The following is a 25,476-nucleotide window of genomic DNA, read 5'->3' as shown; positions in this document are numbered from 1 at the left end:
CAGTATGTTGCATTTATAGAAATTCTATTTGGTTTTTCAATAAATGTGCCTATTCCTTTTTTCCCCTTATCTAATTCTTGTGTTCTTATTCCTTTGTTTATGCTCTTAATCATTTTTTAAAATATTTATTTATTTTTGAGAGAGAGAGCACAAGCAGGGGAGGGGCAGGAAGAAAGGGAGACACAGAATCTGAAGCAGGCTTCAGGCTCTGAGCTGTCAGCACAGAGCCCGATGTGGGGCTCGAACCCACAAAGCGTGAGATCATGACCTGAGCCAAAGTCAGATGCTTAACTGACTGAGCCACCCAGGCACCACCACCGCCCCCCACTTTTTTTTTTTTTTTTTTTTGCTCTTAATCATTTTTAACATTCTTGTTTTTTAGTCTTTCCCATATTGTATTAATTTTCCAGGACTGTCATAATAAAATGCCACAGACTGGGTGGCTTAAACAACAGAAATTCATTTTCTCACGGTTCTGGAAGCCAGAAGGCCAAGATCAAGGTGCTGACAGAGTGGATTTCCTCTGAAATCTCTCTCCTTGACTTGTAGATGGCTGTCTTCTCCCTGTGTCCTCACATGGTCTTTCCACTGTGTGGGTCTGTAGCTTGTTAAAAAAAATTTTTTTTTAATGTTTATTCATTATTGAGAGAGAGACAGAGCACGAGCAGGAGAGGGGCAGAGAGAGAGGGAGACACAGAATCCGAAGCAGGCTCTAGGCTCTGAGCTGTCAGCACAGAGCTGGATGCAGGGCTCAAACTCAAGACAGTAAGATCATGACCTAAACTGAAGTCAGATGCTTAACTGACTGAGCCACCCACGTGCCCCTGTGTGGGTCTGTATCTTCATTTTGTCTTCTTATAAGGACACAATCAGGTTGGATTAAGGCCTACCCTAGAGGCCTCGTTTTGAACTAATCACTCCTATAATGGCCAAATACAGTCTGCCGAGATAGTGGAGTTAGAACTGTAACGTATGGATTTGGGGGGTGCCTTGGTGGCTCAGTCGGTTCGCCGTCTGACTTCGGCTCAGGTCATGATCTTGAGGTTCACAAGTCTGAGCCCCTCAGTATATGTACAGCAGTATATGTAAAGATTAAGTGTATGTGATTGGACATACATGATGACATGTGCGAGATTCTAGGATCCATCCTGTGGGACCCTGACAGTCCCCTCCTTTGAAGAAGCCAGCTGTCCTGTTGGGGCTGTCTCTATGAGGAAGCCCACACAGCAGATGAGGGCAGCCCCTGGCTGACAACCAGGAAAACCCTGAAGTCCTGCAGTCCTATAACCACAGGAATTGAGGTCTGCCACGTTGTGGCTTGGCAGCGAGGACCCCTGTGGAGACCTCAGCCCAGCCGACACATTGAGGACAGCCATTGAAGGCTCTGTGCAGAGGACCAGTTGAGAGGCTTGACCAACGGAAATGTGAGTTAACAAATGCATGTCATTTTTAGCCAGGTCTGGGCAATTTGTTACACGGTAGGCAATAACTAACATACCTCACACCTCTCCCGCTCATGTAGGTGTCCAGCCCAAGTCCTGAGATTCCCAAGACCTCCCAGCCCTGGGGCACCCATAGCACCAACTTACACCTCTGCTATCTGGTTTTCTGTTGCCTCTCTTCACTCTGGGCTCCTAGGACTTCCCGTTATTTTCTTTAACAATTAGCTGTCCATTCACAAAAAAATCTTCGTTATTTTTGGTGCAGCATATTTAGGTTGTGTTTTAAAGTTTGTTTGTTTGTTTGTGTTTAGGCTGGATGGCTTTGGGGTAATAGTCCTCCTTGTGGTTAGAAATGGAAGGACTCCAGTCAAACCGGAAGCTCATGTTCTTTTCTCTTTATTCTTCTCACAGAACATGTATCTGCTTCCCAAGTTGAAATATGACCTCTCTGGGGAAGACGCTCAAACTTTCATCTCAAAGTCTAACTTTTCCCTCAGAAACCCAATCTATACCTTCTTTTGCCTTTTTCAAATACCTTTCCCTTGGAAGTCTTATCTTGACATTAAGGCAGCTTACTTCTCCATTTTTTTTTCTTTTTTTTTTTTTTTTTTTTGGCCAGTCCTTCAGATTGATTATCTCCTAATCAGATTCCAATATACCCTTTTATTCACCCCTTCACCCAGTTGGTGGCCAAGAGCTCTTTATTTGTTTTTACAACACTTCCCACATCTGCTTCTTCCCTTTCACAGCTATTGCCAACCGCTCACTGTGGGCTCACTGTCTAGATGCCTGTGGTATTTTCTCCGTGCTTCCTCATTTCCTCACCTTGGCTAACGCTGCTACCTCCATTCAGTCTGCTCAGCCTGTCAATATCTTACCTATCTTTAATTTTTTTTCTAATGTTTATTTATTTTAGAGAGAAAGAGAGAGAGAGCGCGCGCGCACACACAAGCTGGGGAGTGGCAGAGAGAGAGAGACACACACAGATCAAAAGCAGGCTCCAGGCTCTGAGCTGTCAGCGCAGAGCCCGATGCGGGGCTCAAACCCATGAACTGTGAGATCATGACCTGAGCTGAAGTTGGACACTTAGCCAACTGAGCCACCCAGGTGCTCCTTCTTACCTATCTTTAAACATCCAGCCCAAAGACAGCTTCCTCCAGGAAGCCTTCTCTGACTCCTCGGCACTCAAACAGTACCTGAAACCTTAGATCTGGGAACTGCCATGCTTTACTTCCCTGTGTCTTTGCCTGGTAAAGTGCCTTCCAGAGACTGTGACTCAGATGTGAAAGACTACCTGATCCCTGGCTCAGAAAAATTAGGAAGTGAGTCAGGAAATCTGGTAGTAGAAAGGGCCACAGAACTGGGATTCACAAAATATGCAAAAAGTCACAAGATTCTTACTGCCACCAGCCTAACTCAGGGATCCACCAGACCCTGGGCCCGAGCCCAACCCCATGCCTGACTTCTTTCTTATTCCGATTCCAGCCCTGCTCCCAGAGTGGCTCCAAACCAGAAGGCTTACTGATTGTAGCCGAAAACCCCAGCTTCAGTGGCATAGAGTACCCTCTTTTACGGAGCCCTCCATAACCTCACCTACTCTTCCAGCTTCGTCTGCCACAAGCTTTTTCCTTTTTCCTAAGCTCCAGCCATTGCCAACACAGGCATCTGAATGTAAGGAGAATTTGCACCCTCCTGCTTTCACTGACACTGCCTCTACAGCCTGGAATGACCTTTCTCCTTTGAACCACAAAGGCTTATCTCAACATTAAGACTCAGCTGGAAAGGGAAGGGGAAAAAATAGTTACAAAGAGAGAGGGAGAGAGGCAAACCAAAAGAGACTCTTAAATACAGAGAACAGACTGACGGTTGATGGCGGGTGGGGGAGAGGGGAAAATGGGTGATGGGCATTGAGGAGGGCACTTGTTGGGATGAGCACTGGGTGTTGTTGTATGTAAGCGATGAATCACGGGAATCTACCTCCAAAACCAAGAGCACTCTAGACACACTGTATGTTAGCCGATTTGACAATAAATTGTATTAAAAACAAAAGACTCAGCCGGCGTCACCTCCTCCATGAAGTTTTCCCCAACTGCCACTCCCTCCCTCACTTACCTGTCTATTGCTATCTTGTCCATCTCTCTGAGTCTCCATTTGTATCCAGCATAGAGCATGGCCACGGTAACACACAGCACTTATTGAATGATTTCTATGTGTCAGGCACTATTATCAATATTTTACATGTATTAACTCATTTATCCCTGACAATGAGCTTTTGAGATGAAGACTACAGATGAGGAAACAGAGCAATTAGTAGTTTCCTTCAGGTCACGGAGCCTTAAGTGAGGCCACTAAGAAGTGGTCGAGCCAAGCTTTGAACTGAAGGCATCTGACTCCAGAGCCGGAACCATTAACCACACACTATCCTGCATCTCAGGAAGTGTTGACTAAACAAATGTGTGCACCAATGAATGACTTCTCTAGAAAGATGGGAGGTAATCGACTGTCCTTTTTTTTTTGCCTTCATTGCTCACGTCAGCACATCCTACATGACCTCTTCTTGGATCCACACCTCTCAGGGAGGTTCTTATTCAAACCTTTATTTCTAAGTTCTCTTGGGAATAAAGCAGAGGACTGACCAACTGTAGGCCACTAGAGCTCTCAAGTGCCCAATGTGACCTGGATGGATGTCCTCACAAGTGAAATAAAAACAGCGAGTTTTTTTTGCTTGCTGAATTTCCTAGGATAGCACCTTGCATAATTCCTAGCTAGGATTATAGAATTTTTTTTTTCCAACAGAGAGAGAGGGGAGAGGGGCAGAGGGAGAGAAAGAATCTTAAGCAGGCTCCACATGCCCCATGGAGCCAGACGCAAGGCTTAGTCCCACAACCCTGTGATCGTGACCTGAGCCAAAATCAAGAATCAGATGCCCAACCAACTGAGCTACCCAGGTGCCCCAAGAATTATGGAATTTGAGAGCTGGAAGGGTCTTATAGATGATGCATTCCAATCCCTTAATTTAATGACAAGGAGGCCAAGGCTCAGATCAGCAGTCATCAAACTTCCCACGGCCACAAAACTAGTTAGTGATTCCCAGGCCAAAGGCCAGAGGAGACAAAATACTCCAAAATCTGACATTATTTCCCTATCCTTTTTTTTGTTTTGTTTTGAGAGAGACAGAGTGTGAGCAAGGGAGGGTCAGAGAGAGAGGGAGACACAGAATCCGAAGCAGGCTCCAGGCTCTGAGCTGTCAGCACAGAGCCCAATGGGGGGGGGGGGGGGGTGCTCAAACCCACCAGCCATGAGATCATGACCTGAGCTGAAGTCGGCTGCTTAACCGACTGAGCCACTCAGGCGCCCCCCCCCCTTTTTTTTTTTTAAATAGAAAACTTGCTTCAGGGCACCTGGGTGGCTCAGTGGGTTAAGCGGCCGATCAGCTCAGGTCATGATCTCATGGCTGGTGGGTTTGAGCACCCCCCCCCCCCCCCCCGCCGCCCCATTGGGCTCTGTGCTGACAGCTCAGAGCCTGGAGCCTACTTCGGATTCTGTGTCTCCCTCTCTCTCTGCCCCTCCCCCACTCATGTTTGCTTTCTCTCCCTCTCTCTCTCTCTCAAAAATAAATAAACATTAAAAAAAATTTTAAATAGAAAACTTGCTTCAAAGGAGTTGTGATCCAATTACAATGATTTCACCCTTTACTTAGCATAATTTGCTCCCACTTCCAAGGGGGCTTGGAGTCAAAAGATTTAAGGTGGTTCTATAATATCCTACGAGACGAATGTTCTTTTGCTTCACAAATGAAAAGGTTACTTTTCTTTACTTCAGTAGCTGAAGGGCAAATGTGCTTTAACAAAATGTGCTTCCTTAAATAATATAATTAATCATCAACAAAGTTCTACCACACTCTGTAGTTTCTTCTTAGGTAGATAAATAACCAAGTTGATACTTCCTAATGGCCCTTATCCAATATATATATATATATATATATATATATATATATATATATATATACACACACACACACACACACACACACACAATGTATTACTGTACATACAATACTTGTATATTATATATAATCATTATATATAATATACACAATATATTATTATATATAATGAATATGTGTTGTATATAATAAATACCCATAATACAATATAGAGTAACTACCAATCACGTATAAGAACTACAATTTTGACAGGTAAACCAATAAAACACGTTTTTGGAGTTTGTGGCCCTCTGCCGCATGAGACCCCTGAATAACTGAAGCCAGCAGTGGTTTGGGAACATATAAGTTGCTGCACTGAGGACCAACACTGGGTTAGACAAACTGACGCAAAGCCAAGTTAGGCCAGTTTTAGATGACTGACCCTCGGGTACAGGACCTCGGCAGACATTCCAAGCAGCCAGGAAATAATTCCAAAGGGCAATTTAAGGTCACCGTGGGCAAAGACATAAGAAAACAGCTGTCCAATGTGAGAATTTTTTAAAGCTGTTGTCATATGACTTATTTGGAAATTACCTAATGGTGCCAGTAAGGAGGAGGAATATGTACCTCCTTTGTCTTATTCTCTCTCCCTCTGTCTACCCAATCCTGTTCTGAAATAAGGCAGAGCTGTGAAGGGAGAGGCCAAGAGGTACTGTGAATCTATAATGATTCAACAATAGTCATAACGCTGGCTAACATTTATGGAATGCCTAATATTCCAATTTAATTCTCCATTTAATCCCTTACTGTGTACCTGGCATTGTGCATTCCATGTATTATATTGTGTTATCCTCATACCTCGCCAATGAGATGGTTTTAGTTCTCCAATTTTAAACCTAAGAAAATTTCCTGAAGTCAAACAACAAACCAGAGGTTGAGCTAGGAACCACAGCCGCCTTGTCTGATTTGGGGACTCATGACCAGGTGTCCCACTCACTCTGCCTGCCACTGCAAAGCCCATCAGCACCGTCTACATGAGCAGACACACATACATACATACATACATACATACTGCAAACATGGCCAATTTTTTCCTCTATGCTAGAAGCCAGAAAATGTGAGGGTCTTGTCCTGTTTTGCTTCAACTTTGCCATATAATCTTAAGTCATTTACTTTCTCTATGACTCAGTTTCTATACCTGTACAGTGAAAATTACAGTGAATTAAATTATAATTCTCCTCTACAGTGAAAATTTACCGGTCCTACTCTAGGTCAAGGTATTTTAATCACAGATCGAATAAAATAATTGTGAAAGCATCATGAAGGATGTAGCACATATATAGCATTGGTATGATTGTGTTTACTACAAAACACAAAAACAAAATACAAAAACCTTTCTTTCTCCTTGACAGACAGGAAAGGTCTTTCGTATAAACTTCTTCCATCCCATTATTTTAATGACTAGTTACACAAAGCTGGCAATAAATTACCCCTTATTTATAAGAAGGAATAAATGCAGAGTGTCTGGTCTAGTAGATGTTCAATAAATATTAACTTCCTTACTTTGTTTGAACGGGCCTAGGAGGCAAAGCTTGTGCAATGGTTAATTATGTGTCAACTTGACTAGGTGAGAGTGGCCAGATATTTGCTCAAACACTATTCTAGATGTTTCTGTAAGGTTTTTTTTTATATTTTAAGTTCCAGTATAGTTAACCTTCAATGTTATATTAGTTTCAGGTGTACAATAAACTGTTTCAACAATCTGTGAAGGTGTTTTTAGATGAGATTAACATTAAAAAAATTTTCTTTAATGTTTATTTACTTCTGAGAGAGAGAGAGAGAGAGAGAGAGAGAGGGACAGAGCATGAGCAGGGAAGGGGCAGAGAGAGAGGGAGGCACAGAATCTAAAGCAGGCTCCAGGCTCTGAGCACAAAGCCTGACATGGGGCTTGAACTCACGAGCTGTAAGATCATGACCTGAGCTGAAGTGGATGCTTAACCGACTGAGCCACCCAGGCCCCCCATAGATGAGATTAACATTTAAATCACTAGTCCCAGCAAAGCAGATTGCCCAACTGAATGTGGGTGGACCTCATCTAATCAGCTGAAGGCCTGAAAAGACCAACAAGTCTGACCTTCCCCTGAATGACAGGATTTTTTTCTACCTTTGAACTCAAACTGAAATGTCAGCTCTTTCTGGGTCTCCAGCCTGCTGGCCCTGGACTGGCACTGAACCATTGGCTTTTCTGACCTCTAAATGACTTAAAATGACCTCTGGCCATTTGACCCTGCATAGCTTCTAATCTTGGGTCTTACCTCCCAAATCACATGATCCAATTCTTTATAATAAGTCTATCTCCTCCCCCGTCTCTCTCTGTGTCTCTCTCGAAACAGACACAGACATAGATGTATCCTATTGATTCTGTATCTCAGAGAACCGTGACTAACGGAGCCTGCTACATGCTCATTGAGTGCCACGGGAAAATATGTTTGCAACATTATAAAACTAATCATCAGCCACGATCTTCCTGTATGCCATTAGGTTCAGAATTGAAAATCCTGGGGCGCCTGGGTGGCGCAGTCGGTTAAGCGTCCGACTTCAGCCAGGTCACGATCTCGCGGTCCGGTCCGTGAGTTCGAGCCCCGCGTCGGGCTCTGGGCTGATGGCTCGGAGCCTGGAGCCTGTTTCCGATTCTGTGTCTCCCTCTCTCTCTGCCCCTTCCCCGTTCATGCTCTGTCTCTCTCTGTCCCAAAAATAAAAATAAAAAAAATAAATAAATAAAAAAAAAAACAAAAACGTTGAGAATTGAAAATCCTGAGGGTGGCGGAGGGGGGAATTATGCCCTAGGACTCACATAGCTGTATCACAGCCCTACCGTCATGATTCAGGACATATCCTGGGGGAATCCAGTTCTTTTCATGGCTAGGACCTCACTGTCCTTTCTGTCCTAGGGTGCAAATCACTTATTTGGCTGCAAAAGACTCTTTTATTGCCTGTCTCACGTTCTCCACTTCATCAATCTTGAATAGGTGTCAACACCACAGAAGGCAGTGGCTTGATTCAGTAAGTCTAAAATGGTCCCCAAAGGCTTGTCACCTGGGTACATTATGAATGACTTTTAGATTTTTGCTCTCCTTTGGTCTAAGCCAGCCTGAGAAAGAACACACCGTGGTTGCCAGACTTTGGTGCTTTCTTCCCCTCCCCCACATCTCCACTGATTTATAACTCATTTTTTTTCTGGTTAACCGTGACCATGGTCAAGACCACGCACAGTACCCTCAATAGACTCCTCAGCTTGTTGGAGGGGATATGGCTATTAACAAGACAGCCTGGCTCCCAGAGGGTTTGGCTACTGAGATGCATTTTTCTTCCTTTCTCAATTCCTAGTGGAAAATAATGCCTGAGAGGAAAATAAGACAAACAGTGGCAATTCAAATTTCCCCTGAGCTAGGGTTTATTTTTTATTTTTCCCAGATCCCAGATAAATTTTCTTCCTGGTTTCTGTTTTATGTCACATTGGCTGACATATGTCAAGCTCTTAACGTTGATTAAAAATAGACCACTTGGATAGAAACAGACTATCGCAACACAAGGGAATTTTGCTGTTTCATTCCGTTGTTTTAATAAGTGTAAGGGTAATAAAAGACCTAGATAAATAGTCTTGGAGACCGAGTCCCCTGTTTATCTACAGAACAGACGTAACTTCTCAGCTCCCCTTCCTTACACTGTAGTTGATTACTCAGAAAGGTAAGGTCACCCTACCTTCACCTCTGCCCTCTCATAGAAAGAGTCAATTAAAGAGAATGTCTAGAATTGCACGGATTATCTTTGTTTAGGCTACGATCTTGCTTGACAGTTGTGTGGGTACATAACTTACTTCCTCTGTTAGACTGAGACCTCCCTGAGGTTACAGACAGTGTCGTTCATGTCTTTCCCACAAGACACAGCGTGGTCTCTTGACACACAATAGGAGACAACTGGCTGCAAATATTTGTCGGTTGAACAAATGAGTGAATCAAAATATTTTAGGAGGTGTAGATGACAAGCCTTCTAGGAGCTGTTAGGCTCAATTATAATTAGGTGCAGGCTATCATTCGTCACCAGCAGTCTTGGCCAGATATTCGGGACTGCGAATTATACTAGCCAATTGGTAGGTATGGTTGTATAACCACTTCCTATAAGATCACTATTCTCATCCAGATTGCTGTTTGAAAATGAACCAAGACATTTCCACTGTAATTCTGACTCCATGCTAGCCCTATGTGGTACAATCTGTGCAGATTTACTTTCTCAGATACCTCCTGGGGCTGGAAAAAGAACAGGACCAGGGCTCACCCCCCCACCCGCAGTAAGGGTATCTATTGCTAGAACCTAGTAATATTTCACTAGACTGAGGCGATGTTGTAAGGAGATACTTTAGGGGCACCTGGGTGGCTCAGTCAATTAAGCGTCTTACTCTTGATTTCAGCTCCGGTCATGATCTCACGGTTCATGAGTTCGAGCCCCAAGTCATGCTCTGTGCTGATGGCTTGGAGCCTGCTTGGGATTCTCTCCCTGCCCCTCCCCGCCCCTCGCCCACTTGCGTGTGCACTCTGTCTCTCTCAAAATAAATAAACTTTTTTTTAAAAAAGAAGATACTTTATTATTGCCCCAATCATCTTGCATATTCACTATCATATTGAGATGCTGACATGTATAAGGAATGAAGAATTCATGGGGCTTCTGTCGACAAAGTAAGAATGGGGTGAGAATAAACGCTTTAGAAAGTAAAGGCCTACTAAACTTTTTCTTAAGAGATTTAGCACATTTGAAAAAAATGTACAACAACTAGATTTTTGTCCAAACAACACTCAGTTAAAATTTTCTTCAGGCATCTCAATATTTTCCATTTCTGGTCAAGATCTGAACAGCAAAAAGGAAGTATGATCTGAGGTAATTATGGTCTGCCCAGGAGCAAAACAGGCCCCAGACCTCATGAGGAAGCTTGACCAAAAGAGGAACAGAGCCGTTTGACTTAAAAAAACTGAACTGCTGGAGTTTTTTACTGACTGGCCCTAATTCAGAGCAGGTGCAATCACTCGGGCTGTTTGCTGACAGGCAACATGGAGGAGAGAAAACAAAAAGCAGGGAGAAGCACTGAACGCTCAGAGGCTTTCAGAGGCTCCTGTTGCTAGGGAACCACTTCCTCTGTGCTCATACCCAGCTAACTCAAGCTATTCAGATATCACTAGAATAATCTTTCTTAGGCTTAGGAAGAAAGGAAACAGCTCTCAAAGCTCAGACGTCATGGTAACACCAGGCAAGGCCTGGCTTTTCCAGCAGACGCTAACGAGCCAAGGATGCCGGGAGAGGACAGAAGTGAACGGGCATCTTGTTTTTACTCAGACAGTCACGGGGCTGACTCCCTTCTCTCCTCTGCCTACCTAGGTATATCAGTTGCAAAGCAGCGACAACATGCGCACACGAGCACATCCAGCAATTGTATCATCAGTCAGAGCGGGAAAAGGTTTTATTCATCTTCAGATGCCGACATCATCCAACGCGGTGCTTTACGCTCAGTTCTCCACGTGCGTTGAATTCAATTCTTTTCACAGAGATGACTGAGGATTTGGTTCTATGTGCACTGTGTGGAGTGCTATGCTGCATACAAAAATGAACGGATAGATTCCTCCCCGCAAGAAGCTTCCTGGTCTTGTAAGAGAAACACGAGCCTGGATGGACTTTGGCTACAAATGGCAGCAACACACATAACAGCAGCGTGAGGAAGATAGAAAGATTTTTGTTGTTGTTGCTGTTCTTACACATAAAAGAAGCCTGCAGAGAGGTGATCCAGAGCTGGTATTGAGCCCCCTGGTCACAGAGACCCAAGTGTCTCCTGTGTTTTTCCCCCACTATCCTTAGATGGCAGTTTCACCCTCAGTCACCCTGTGGTCCAAGATGGCCACCATGATACCCGGTCAACATTCTAGGCAGGAAGGAGGGGAGGAGGGTGCTCTCTTGAGGGAGATTTCCAGAAGCCCCACAGTAGTAGACACCGCACTTGAAATCTTTCTATAAACAACGTGAAAGCCCTCTCTCCCTGTGTTATTGTTTGGGGGGGTGTGAAATCAGTCTTATTTTGTATAGCTATATATTTTTTTCATTGTGAAAATTAAAGCATCGTATTACAGCAAATTTGGAAAATAGATTAATTTGTCCCCAAGACCAACATTAAGAACAACAAATACTTATTGCACACTCATTGCACTAGGAGCTAGGGCTGTGAGCTGAAAAGCCACTACAAGCATTCAGGATTTTCTTCTCCATTTTGTAAAACTATGCATCAGTTTTTGTGTTTTGTAGTTGTAATAAGAGTAAATAATTCTATACCCTACTTTCTGCACTTCACATTAAATCATTAGCTTTTTTCCATTTTATTATATAACTAAATTTTAAATAAGTAACATAGGCTTATAGTAAAAATGAAATGTTATTTAAAAAAAAAAACAGCCACAAAACAATAATGAGATGCCACTAAACACCTTCAGAATAACCAAAATCCAGAACACTGACAACACCAAATGTCTGTGAGGATGTGGACAAACAAGAACACTCATTCATTGCTGGTGGGAATGCAAAGTGGTTTAGCCATTATGGAAGACATTATACTCTAACCATGGGGTCCAGCAATTGCACTCCTTAGTGTTTACCCAGAGGAGCTGGAACCTTATCTACCAACTTCATCCACACAAAAACATGCACACAGATGTCTATTGCAGATTACTCATAACTACCATAACCTGGAAACAATTAAGATATCCTTCAGTAGATGAGTAAACTGTGGTCCATCCAGACAATGAAATATTATTCAGTGCTAAAAAGAAATAAGTTATCAAGCTGTGAAAAGACAGGAAGGAATCTTAAATACATAGTACTAAGTGAAAGAAGCCAATCTGAAAAGGCTATATACTGTATGATTCCAACTATATGACATTTTGGAAAAGCCAAAACTATGGCGATAGTAAACAGATCAGTGGTCACCAGGGGTTGAGGAGGACGAAGGGATGAATGGGCAGAGCACAGAGGATTTTTAAGGAAGTGAAAATACTCTGTATGATGGATATATGTCATTGCACATTTGTCCAAACTATAAAACGTACAATACCAAGAGTGAACTCTGATGTAAACTACGGTGTTTGGGTGATTATGATGTGTCTGTGTGGGTCCATCAGTTGTAACAAATGTTCCCCTCTGGTCAGGGATGTTGATAATGGAGAAGGCTATGCATGTGTCAGGGCAGGAGACATATGGGAAATATCTGTACCTTTTGCTCAATTTTGCTGTGAACCTAAAACTACCCTAAAAAAAAAAAAAACTCTATTGAAGATAAAACTCAGTCATATTCCTTTGCTCTTACCATCTTACACACTGTCCCAACTTGAAACCGCCAACACCTGAAGTACATCCCATAGTTCCCTGGTAGGATGAAACTCTAGTCACCAAACATGATTATTTTCTTAATAACCAACCCTTGATTGACTGCCTACCTTATGCTATTTCACTTCCCCTCCCCACTACCTATGCTTCCTAGGATCTCCTCCAAAGAAGTTGTGCTAGAATCCTTGTCCCAGGAGCTACTTCTGGGGGAACCAAATTAAGGTATCTCCTGACAACTTAGTTTATATAACATTGGCAGCCCTATCTGTAAGGGAGCCTGGGAAATGTAGTTTTATAGCTGGGCATAAAACCGCACCCAACAATATCACGATCCTGTGGCTAAAGAAGAGAAGATGAATATTGGATAAACAATTGGCAGAGATAAGTCATGTCCACACATAATTATAAGTTATGGGCCATAAGAGAGGTGTTGGGGAGATTACTTCTCAGTATGTACTCCATTATTTCATCAAGACCTCAGAATTTGATTTGGACCTTTTAAGCCTAGGTATGATTTTAATAGATGAATAAGTACTCGGACAGTGATGTGTGCGATGGACAAGAGTAGGTAAGATCCAGAGGCAGAAAGATCAGTTAGGGGTAGCACTTGGGTGGCTCAGTCAGTTAAGCATATGACTGTTGATTTTGGCTCAGGGTCGTGAGATCAAGCCCCGTGTCAGGCTTTATGCTGGGTGTGAAGCCTGCTTAAGATTCTTTCTCTCCCTCTGCCCCTCTCCCACATTGTGCATGTGCTCTCTAAATAAATAAATAAATAAGCATTAGGAAACTATTAAAATAGTTTGGGCATGGGGGTGGGGGAATAATGACTTAAACTGGAGTGTGACAGCAAGACCAGAAAAGTTGGAATAGATATGAGAAATACTGCAAAGAAACTCAATACAGAGCTTAAGTGGAAAGTAGGAATCAAACATAACATTGAAGCTAAAAACCAAGATGGAGGGAAACAAATTATACAGTTGGAGAGAAGAGTCAAGTTTGGGGGGAGTTTGTTCTTATCTGCTTCTTCTAGATTTCAACATAATATCTTAATAGAGTGAAGCAGATTAAAAAACAAAGATCCTCAACTTCGCCAAATCTTAGGCGGGGAGGGGGGGTGGGGGAGTCAAGACTCATTTATTTCATCTCAACCAAAGCATGACTTCATATACCCAGGGCAAATTCCAGGAACTTGCCCTACTCCAGGGTGCCCTCCTTACAGGAAACCAGGAGCATTAGCCTTCCTAAAGGGCACCAGATCTAAGATCCCTGCTGATAAACGTGCTCAAAGCAGAGACAAAATCTACTCCCTCAGTATGGTAGTGCTCAGAAATTCTCAACTCTGTTCAGAAGACATATTGGTATTTGCAGAGTTGCTGAAATGGCTAAGGGCATAGGGCATTGGACTCAACTGGGCCTATGTTGGGATAAACTAAAGGTTTAAGGTTGAGTTTCCTTATCTGCAAAGTGGGGACAATGTAGTACCCACTCCATAGGGCTGTTCAGAGGATTACACAAGAAATTCACATAAAGCACTTAGCATAGCACCTAATGCATTGCAAGTACTTAATAAATACTAGCTAGTGTCATCGTTAGAGTATCCGGCAAACATGCGTACCAGACATTACATGTTCAGTTGTTAGAAAAGGACAATTCAGAGCATGCGATCCTGAATACGCTCAAATCAAAAATGGCAGCTGGACCAGATGAACTCCGGATACACTCAATGGGTTGTAAGTGGTAAGGAGCAGAGAAAGTGTGGATACCTGAAGGAAGTAACATGATGTTCCATTTTCCTTAAACCTTTTCCAATGGTTGGATGGACCTGCATCCTATGAACCCACTTTATAGCAGAGCAGCCATGAAAAGAATGCAGACACAAGAAAAATGTTAAAGCTTGAAATTCTGGAAACGTGGCTATTAGGGCTGAGGGCATAAAACCAACAAGGCGAGACTTGAGGCCCTGTATCGGTGCTCAACACAGAGGGCAGGCTCCACAAATGTTTGTTGAACACATGGACGAGTTAACCATGTAACCAAATGAACTGATGCCACAGTATTTACAGTGATGGCCAAATACTAGCACTGGGCCTCTGCCAAACGTGCCCTGACTTTTCAAGTCCTTGATCTGGTTCTGCTTCTAAAAGCCAAGGGGGCAGTGTGTCCCTCTTGTCAGTTTCTCCTTGGATAGGAAAGCTGAAATTTTCCATGATTACTGTATACACTGGAGTCATGCTTGATCGAAATCCATCTAAAAGGTGCCAGGCACACGGCCAGATGAGCAAATGCTCACAAAGGGAATGTGACATCAGTCTTGCTGAGCAAGAGCAGAAACAGAAGTCCTTTACCACAGCCCTCTCAGTGGGAACACAGTGACCCCTTAGCTCCCGTGAAAGGAAAAGGTCTAGAGAGGCAGGTGTGGCCCCAGAGCTGTCCCTAGTCCTCCTATGTCCTGTGTCATTAAGGTGTGAGCTGGGGCTGCACTTAAAGCTGTTCAGCCACACCCATCCATTAAGTGGTTCCCCTTCCCGGTGGTACCCTTCAGAGTCGCAAAATGTTTGTACTACTCCATTATCGAAATCATGAGAAGCCTCTGAAGAGTATGGAATTAGCCTCTGACCCAGAAGAAAATGTAACTGCGGGGAGCTTCAGGGAACTGTGTGAAGATGGCTGGCCGAAGTCAGTGCTCACCAGCTTGATGCGAGCTAGCATTTCCTGCCCTGTTTCCATGGCAATGGCCCCCACACAATCTCACCTGCTCCTCAGACACAGGCAGGATGGGGATGTAAGCTCTCAGGGATGCGACACCAGCTGATTATTATTTTTTATCACTTAGGAAGGCAGGCCGGGTATGGCCAGGTTTTTCAATTTCTCAAGAGATATCAGAACCTAAATTTTTACAGGAAATTTTCCAGGCTTTAAACACTGGCAATCATTTTTTTTTTTTTTTTAATTTTAAAGACCGCAGGCCAAAGAAAACGTATCTGACTTTGCCCTATTGGTAACGCCAGTCCTAAGCAGTTAAAAATCACCATTCAGGCTTTCAGAATTACTCACTGTTTTTGAATAGCTGTGTGGAACACAGACCACATACCAACCCTCAGCCATAATTTGTTACAGAAAATTCACTTAACATTTTACTATGGTATTTTATTGTCTCTTTCTCATCATCTCTCTGTGATGAAGGGTACGGAAGCAGAGGTGTTCTTTTCTAAGCTGTTTTTTAAAAACAGGCTCAAAATAAGGTAAATGATTATTCAAGTTCACATAGATCCAATCAATAACTCAGCTGAACATTAGAGCTCATGTTTGGGACTCAAAAATAAATGGTTTTGTGACTCAAATCCACTCTTCAACTCATGTCAAGTGAGTTCAAAATGAGTCACAATGTGGCAGTATCTAAGCAACTATGCTTTGTGATAGTCAACTTCGAGATGGAAAAATCTTATTCCTTCTTAGTAATCATTCAACATGCCCCAATTAATGGGTAAGGACAGAATGCTGCATTCAGAAAAGGTTGGAGAATTTTTTTTTTTTTTTTTGAGAGAGAGAGAGAGAGAGAGAGTGCAGGCCACACAGGGAAAGGGGAGGGGGTGGGGGAGGAACAGAGGGAGAGAGTGAATCTGAAGCAGGTTCCATACCCCAGGTGGAGCCCAACTTGGGGCGGCACCGCATCACCCTGAGATCATGACCTGAGCTGAAATCAAGAGTCGGAGGCTCAACTGACTGAGCCACCCAGGTGCCCCAAGGTTGGAGAATTTTTAAGAAGCTTAGGAAGGCCGCCATTTTGACCAGTTAATGAGGTAGTAATCAAAGCAGCTAGTTTGCATTTACATTAAAAAAAATATTTTCAGATTTTTTTTTTGTTTGTTTTTTGTTTTGGTTTTGTTTTGGTTGTGAGATCTTAGGCTCACCGATTCTTCTGAATACGTTGTGGTGTGTTGAACGTGGTGCCGGTGCCAGGGGCCCCTGTCTCGTTATGGATGCCCCCAGAAGCCGTGTATGCGGCAGGTGAGGGCAACAGCAGGGGGGGCAGTGGGAGGAGAAGCCGGGAGGAAGGGCCACCAGCTACTTCTGTGGGTGACGGGGGGGCTTGGCTCTCAGCGGCAACTCTGGGGCACCAGGGCAGGGCGTGTGCCCCACAGCTGGCCTCCCTAAGGGGCCAGGGAACAGAGGTATTGCTTCACTAGGTCGCAGCAGCGCTTGCTTGAGGGCTACTGAGGGGGGTCAGAGCAGGTTCTGGAACAGAACCCCTGAGGCAGACACCTGCAGGCCTGGAAGTGGGGCGTGTCCGCAGAAGTGGAGGTGGGGGCACGGTGGCCACACCCCCCAGCTTCAGCAATCCTGCACCGCCACCATCCCCCCTCGGAATCTGGATGATGGCATTTTCTCAATGAAGTGCCATACAAAAATGACTTTAGAACAAATCTCTTCAACTATATGGCTTGATCTGTGCTCCTCCCATATACAAATTCTGGAGCAGTGGCTGACCCACCAGGAATCCTTAAGTGGGTGATGGGGTCTGACTGCCATGAAGCCAAATTGAACCCGGCTGAGTGAGGGAGGGAAATAAAGACGCTGACCTTAGGGGACCCCCTAGGACCAAAGAGCCACTTCATTTAAACGTTTGCAGGGAAACGTGGGTAAATACCAACAAGAACACCACCGACAACAATCTTTGAGATTTAAAAACTTCACCTTTTCTCTCCTACCTAAGAGCCTTTGTGACAATGACCAGCTGGAACCTCTACGTGATGATTTCCACTGTCCGCAACCTGAGAACAGGAGGAAGGGGACACCCCAAGGACAGAGTGGGCTGGGCATCCAAACACGCAGCATGTGACACAAGCCCCAGCTTTCTAGGTTGGGGACAGGACATGAGCGGTAGAAGAGAGGTTCCTGCAGGATGGAAACACTGGAAGACCACCATTTTGTGGTCTCATGTATTTCCTGTAAGTGCCGCTTCGTCATTGCTGCTTTTGTGTATTAGTGTTGCCTTCACAATCCTGTCTGCTCTAAGGGATTCTTACAAACCCCCAATAACAAATTTTAAACAAACAGTGAAATAATAGAGGAAAGTAAAATAGCATAGAAACATCTTGTGACACACACACACACACACACACACACACGCACACAAATTAGGCAATTCTGCTCCAAGTATTGCCGCATTGAAAATTCATTCCTAGTAACTGATTCATTTTATGACCTGGATAAACTTCTGGAAAGCCTCATGTCTCCAGAAGTGCTGAGGGGACTAGTACTTGATAAAGCTACCAAGGTGTCTTCTGGGGTGCGTGGGCACAACACCAAAACCAGGCATTGCCTCTGCAGGTGCATTTCAGCTCCTCTTCAAGAAACAGGTGCCTGGTCAGTCAACCATACATCAAAGGTGCCTTGAGCACAGAGACCTAAATCAAACTCTCACTTTTATTTATGTTTGTGTTTTCTCATTTATGAACAATAAATGGTCTATTGAATTTCCTGAATAAAAGAAATCTGGAAATGATTAGCTCTCTGCCCATGGAGAGGGGAGAAAAACCAGAAACTGCTCTTGGGTGACCCTGAGGTGGATGGACACTGTGGTTTCAGAGCTGTGGGTGGTAGTATCGCTTACTGGCTGTTGCCTAGGACAGCGCTGAGAACTCAGAAACCGATTTCTTAAGTCTGACACGTTCTCAATGCAAAATAATATTGAGCTAGGAGCAGAGTGGTACATCTCTAACAGGCAGGCCAGGAAGTGTCCTTTCCTGCATGAAGGAAAACCATTGCTGCCTTGTGTTGCCAAAGACAAGAATCATCCTCACTCCCTCCCCACCACCGCCCACCAGAGAAGCATCTTCTTGGATTCGAGGGCAAGGCCAGTTGATTTAACAGCAAAGAAAATCTAGCTGCACTCTCCCCCCACCCCATGTCTTTCTCCTACTTACACTGATAATGCAGGACCTGTGAATAAATTCTAGAAACATCTTCCTCCTTACGAATATCTGTTAGAGCCCAAACATGGCCTCCCCATCCAGTGGTGTTTTCGTTTTTGGATTAGGAATTATATCGCTTCTGCAGGTGCTTATTCCTCTGATAGACCATCACTTCTTGGGAAGAATTTATATGACAGTGAACATTCAGTCAACTAGTATTTGAAGTAGAGACAAAATAGTGGGACTCCTTAGGCTAAAACAAAAGCATGGTATCTAGGTCCCACACAGGAGTGTAGGGATCAGGACTTGGCTGGAGGTCATCTGCAACCCAGCAGCATTTTCTCTAATAAAGGGCCTCCCAGAACCCACAGACTGTCCTACAGGCAAGGAAATGGAAAGAAGGTAAACTCAGGCACAGGAAGTACATTTAGCTCCTTGAAGGCAAGCCTCATGTCTCCCTCATCTTTGACCACCACCCCCCACCCATGGTTCTCTTCATGTTTGTTAGAGCCCCAGCTGAGAAACAGTTTTGATATTAAAAGTTGTACTATAAGCCAGACTTGATCATTCATGCATGCACTCATACTTCAGTCAAACAACCATTTATTTTGAGCTCTTTCATATTCCAGACATTGTGTTGAGAGCTGGGGGAATAAAAACAAATAGAAAAAATGCACTCAGCGTTCAGATTCTGGCTGAGCTCATTGCTTCAGCAAAAGTTTAAAAGAAAAGAGCAAGCATTCCCTCTTCGCCCAACAAACATTTATTGAGCACCCACTATACATAGGGCTCTGTTGTAGGCATTCATGATGTACACAGTGGCCTATAAAATGCTCAAACACTGCTGCCTTCATGGAGCTCATTCTAGAAGGGGAAGACACACAAAGAGTAAATAAAGGACATGGTGCGCCAGGGTGGTAAGTGGCTTTCAGACAAGCAAGATGGGGCAAAGAGGTTAGAGTTGAAGGACAGATCACAGTTTTTTGCTCAGGGTGGTCAGGGAAAGGCTTGCTGAGAGCAGAGCCCTAACAGGAGGTAGGGACGGAAGCCATGCAGACCAAGACATCCAACCATCCCATATAGAAATTTAGGGATCAGGTCATCTACAGCCCCCAGCAGCATCTTCTGTGATTAAAAGGCTTCCTAGGACCTCAGACTGTCTGTTCTAAGGTCAAGGGGATGGAAAGAGAGTAAACCCAGGACAAAGGAAGTGTACAGCATCTTCTGTTTTCTAACTTCCTTACCTGAACAGTCCTCTATTCATTCTTTGGCCCGCGCCTTGGAAAAATCAGTAAGGAAAATAAATAACCTTTTTTGCACAAAGTGGGGTGTAACTGAAATACAGTTGGCTGGGTGGAAAGCTCATTTTGACTGTTCTACTGTGACATGAAAGTTAAGACCACTTTATTTGTCTGAATTGCCAGAGAATAGGTCATTTTCTCACCTCCCGAGGCTCCCTGCCAAAAGTGTCGCCTTCCCACAGGGGGCCAGCCTCACACACATGCACACACACACACACACACACACACACATGCACACGCACACACACACACACACACGGCGACATCATGTCGCTTAAGCAGCTGTTCAGTGGAACCCTGGTCTCACTTCCTCATAAAGGTTACAAAAATACATACATTTTTTTTTCCTTATTGCATTCATTTTTAGTTGAAGAATTTTAACCGTTTGGGGTTTACTTCACACACAAGAAACCTACAAACCACAGGAAATGAAAACTTGACAAAATGCAGATGATACAGACAGCCAACTCTGAAAGCGTGCCGGGCCCCACTCAGCCGCAGGTGACCTTTAGCAAAAGGAGTGTTCCAATGAAATGTTCTGACTGTCATAAAATAGCTTCGACTTACAAGATTCTCCCATTATGATCTAAGTGTTGCAATCTTGGGGCCCCCAAAAGCCCCAGCTGAGTGCAACCAAAAAGATGATAAGGATTCAGCAAAGTGTTCTTGAATTTTAAACACATTTGAAAGTTGCTTTAGCATTCAAAAATATTTGGCCTGCTTTTAAAGCAACGCACGGGCAAGAAAAATGGCAAGACAGAGCCAACGTTTTAAAAACACATTTTACTTTCTTTTTGAAATATAGCCACCAGAAAGGGTGCAATTCATTAAAAAAAAAAAAACTCTCTCAAGAAAGCATAGCTGCCCATTCATCTGTCTCCCCGTCCACAAGGGAATAAATGAATAAATGAAGATAGGATGTGCTAATCTCCGGAAAGTGGTACTACATAATTTCTATCATTTAGCTAAAGATAAGATTAGTTTGGGCAAGATCTGGAGTTCCTTTATGTCAGCTTGTAAACCTGAGTCTCTGTACCAAAAAGGTAATGCTCAGTTTTAACCTTGCTCAATATTGATGCCTTTTATAGGCTGTTGTGTGTATGTGCAGTGCTTGGCTTGTTCCAAGGGCCCTTCCATGGAATAGAAAGAGATTAAATTAAGCCTCATGGCAAAACTTCTCCATGGGAATGCAAGCTGGTGCAGCAACTCTGTAAAACAGCATGGAGGTTCCTCAAAAAACTAAAAATAGCACTACCCTACGACCCAGCAATGGCACTACTAGGCATTTATCCACGGGATACAGGTGTGCTGTTTCGAAGGGACACATGCACCCCCATGTTTATAGCAGCACTATCGACAATAGCCAAAGGATAGAAAGAGCCCAAATGTCCATCGATGGATAAATGGATAAAGAAGATGTAGTATATATATACAATGGAGTATTACTCAGCAGTCAGAAAGAATGAAATCTTGCCATTTGCAACTACATGGATGGAACTGGAGGGTATTATGCTAAATGAAATTAGTCAGTCAGAGAAAGACAAAAATCATATGACTTCACTCATATGAGGACTTTAAGAGACAAAACAGATGAACATAAGGGAAGGGAAACAAAAATAATATAAAAACAGGGAAGGGGACCAAACAGAAGAGACTCATAAATATGGAGAACTGAGGGTTACTGGAGGGGTTGTGGGGGGGAGGGGGCTAAATGGGTAAGGGGCATTAAGGAATCTACTCCTGAAATCATTCATTGCTTCACTATATGCTAACTAATTTGGATGTAAATTTTAAAAAATAAAAAAAACTTAAAAAAAAAAAAACTTCTCCAAAAGTCAGAGCAACCACAAAAGGTTCTGGGAAAGGAACACCTCTCATGGCAGTGCAAAAGGGAAAGAAAACCTACAGAAGGAAAGATCTGGGAGCAGATGGCAAAGTGAGCCATAGAGACCAAAATGTCTGCCAACTGTGATGTAGCAGCCGAGAAATGAGGCACCAAATCAGGTGAGAACATGTAAACCCTCCCCCTGTCCTTGGATACTCCCAATAACTGGCTTATCTTCAGAGGGTCATATTGTCAGCTCCTTGCTGACATATAGATCCTTCTGCTTGGAATTATGTTGTCCTTCTTGTCACAATCAGTAAAGTATCATTGTTTTTCTCTGTTTTTCACATAACACCATGGCCACCTCAAAGGAACTGTTACATATGGAAATCTTTCCTTCACAATATCTCCACTCATATCACCATTTTTCATGGGTCCATTACCTCATTCTTCCTCTTCCCTGTGCAGTTATAAGCAGAATGTTGTAGGAGAATGATGCAAGATATCTCCAAAATTGCACCTTTGCATAAAGGATCTAGCCTCACTTGTGCACAGACATAAAACTTGCTTTTAAGGAACACACAGTCTGATGGAATCTTCACTGAGCATCCCAATGATTCAAGGCCTTACTCAAGTCAAGAAAGTGACTAACCATACATTGTGTCTGTAACCAGAAAGCACTCCTCTTCTTACCTGTTTGCTAATGTTTAAAGTCCTTTGAACAGCCACCAAATTTTTTCATTCCATAGGTACATTTGCACCATAAAATACCAATAGGCTGTAGAAGAGGCAACATAATCAGGTAAATTAATTACATACCAATGTATACATGCCTGATTGCATGTTCTTTTCTTTTAAAGCTTATTTATTTATTTTGAGAGAGAGAGAGAGAGAGAGAGTGCACATGAGCAAGGGAGGGGAGAGAAGGAGGAGAGAAAGAATCCCAGGCAGGCTCCATGCTAGCAGGTCAGAGAGCCTGATGTGGGCTCAATCTCATGAACGGTGAGAAGATCATGACCTGAGAGGAGACCAAGAACAAGATGCTCAAACCACTGAGCCACCCAGGAACCCTGCATGTTGTTTTGATGGTAGCAGAACTGGGGACCAAAGGTAGTGAGGAGGGAACCCCACTGTGGAGGGGCAGGGCCTGGAAAGGGCAGTCTTGAGGCAAAGGTAAATTTTATCTATCTGATGATGAACATGCCTAGCACTGGTCTTGCTAAAATGAAGCACCAGCTGACAGCCACTCATGGTGTATCACATTAAAAGAGACTTATTATAAATGGGCACTCTATCCACTCAGCTAATATATCCATAAAGTCAAGGGGAAGTGCTCCCTGATTCTGAGTAGGCATTAGGGTTCTATTACACGCAGGTCACTTACTTAAAAAAAAACCCTCAAATATACACAGACACTGAATTATTAGAGAGCAAATGACAGGTAATGATGATGGTAAAGTTTAAACACACTCCCAATTAACCTGTTCTAGCCCCTGGGTGGACCCTGCAAGTATAAATTATAGATCTCAGGATAAAGTGACTGATGCTTGAGGATTAGGTCAGCGGCCACAAAAAGAGGCTGAATGCCAAATAGGTATTGCTTAGATTCATTATATAGTATTTGGTTTCCACTTTATAAATATCCTGGCTAATGTGTCTTTCTTCACAAAAGGATTTCATATCTATTCTTCAAGACCCAACTCGTATGCTGCAATCCCTTGGATAACTTCCTGGATCCGCCAAATTGAGTTTCTCTCACCTCATCCCCCCACTCCTGTCTGTGTTTTAGCATGCACTGTATCAGACCTGTCGTCTTAGCCCTCTGTGTCCATGTTTTAGAGACACTATTTAAGTACAAGCTCTAAAGGCAAGACTTCCACAGAACCCTGCTTTCTCTAGAATTTACATTTTACTTGTTTTTTAAAGGGTACAATTTCTCCATAATTTAAATTTTCCTTTTATTTGTTTAATGGCTGCATTTCTCATTGGCCCACAAACTCCATGAAACATGGAGTCATGTCTGTCCTAGTTACCACTCTAAATATGGCATTATTCCTAGCACAATGTCTAGCACATAGTAGGCATCCAATAAACATTTCTTAGTTATTGTATTTTATGTTCATACTTTTCAAATAACCTGGCAGACACAACTTACACATAATATGACTTCAAAGAATGGTTAACAAACACAGTATATCTGAACTAATGGACGAAAACTAGAGGCAAAGTACACTAGTGCCACAGTGTAGAGATGCACTTTTGGGAGTAAATCCTGTAAACGAAAGGGGCTCTGTAGTAAGTCCCAAAGTTGGTGAACCCAAGCACTTTTTAGAAGTAGTGAGAAATTTTTGCATTTTCTTCTCAAAATTTCTACTTAGAGAATAGCATTATTTGGTGTTTTTTAAGAAAATAGGTGAATATTTATTCACAATCCAAATTCTAAAGCCATACAATTCAATCACAAAGAAATGTGGATTATAGATTTCTAACTAAACTGTGTCCCTCTTTTTCTGCAGAATTATGTTCATTGGGATCTCTGACTCCAAATGTATTTTTGGAGGAAAATCTTTACCACTATATACATTTCTAGTAACACACTCGAAGGACTTAAAGTTTGAAGAATGCTAGCAGACTGTTTGAGAATGGGATCCCTGATTTCTCACTCAGAGGTGTCATGGTGGGATGTGTTGGAGTCAACTCATGTCTTAGAAAAGCTTTAGTGAGTAGTTGTGCCTTCACAACATGTGAGGTAGTCAAGTCTTTGGATGTGAACAAATGCCTTCAAAATCTAGTGGGCACTATACCAAGAGAGCAAGTGATACCATTTACAACAGCAACCAGGAAACTCAAAATCTCTTGGCTAAATTTGCATTGACCCAGCAATGGCCATTATCCCAGCCTTCTCTAGCTGAGGAACTGAAAATCAAGAGTGCGTGTGCAAAAGTAGCATTCAGAACAATTTTCATGGGTATGATACACAAGCTCCAACTCTGCCCACTCTATACCGCTACTTTCAAACTCCAAAACTCCTTACAAGCATCATCAACTCAAGGAAGCTTCTTAGATTCTACTTCCTCAATGTAACCACAGGGCTTTGGTTGTATCAGTCTTTTCACATTATTTCTTGTGTTCCAAACACATCTATGCCTTAGACTTTTGTTTTCTTGAAGGCATGTGTCATGTCTTATGCTCCTTTATAGCCCAATCTAAAGGGTCTACATCTAAAGTAGCTACAGAGTTGGCTTACATCAAACCTACCCTACCTATATCTCCATTATACAGAGAAAGAAAATACCTTGCATATAGTGGACACAAAGGACTCAAGTAAGAATTTACTGAATGACTACCAGGTTCCAGCCACTGTCCAAGGTGCTAAGATACTATTAAATAAGACAGGCAAGGTTTCTACTCTCTAGGGAAAAATAAGTAACCAAACCAATCCATAGAAAGATAATTTTAGATTGTCATAAGAGTTATGAAACAAATAAAAATGGGCAATTACATGAGGAGTGGTGGGAAGGAATGACAAAATGGCCTCAGGGAGTAGACATTTCAGTGGATACCTGAATGATGAGAAGGAGGCAGCGAAACAAGGATCTGCAAGGGGAGAGTGTCCTAGGGAGAGGCACCAATATAAAGCAATGTTTGTTAT

The 25,476-nt window shown here is 43.1% G+C and overlaps 1 protein-coding gene across 1 annotated transcript in view; it reads right to left on the bottom strand.

Moving 5' to 3' along the window:
• Positions 1 to 25,476, bottom strand: part of FAM107B (family with sequence similarity 107 member B) — a 138,923-nt gene that overhangs the window by 112,561 nt on the left and 886 nt on the right. The gene's annotated exons all lie outside the window — the stretch shown is intronic.

Source organism: Neofelis nebulosa, chromosome 8 (assembly GCF_028018385.1).
Source record: "Neofelis nebulosa isolate mNeoNeb1 chromosome 8, mNeoNeb1.pri, whole genome shotgun sequence".
Lineage (NCBI taxonomy): Eukaryota > Metazoa > Chordata > Mammalia > Carnivora > Felidae > Neofelis > Neofelis nebulosa.
The sequence above is the reverse complement of the archived record's forward strand: the minus strand, read 5'-3'. Positions and strand labels throughout refer to the sequence as shown.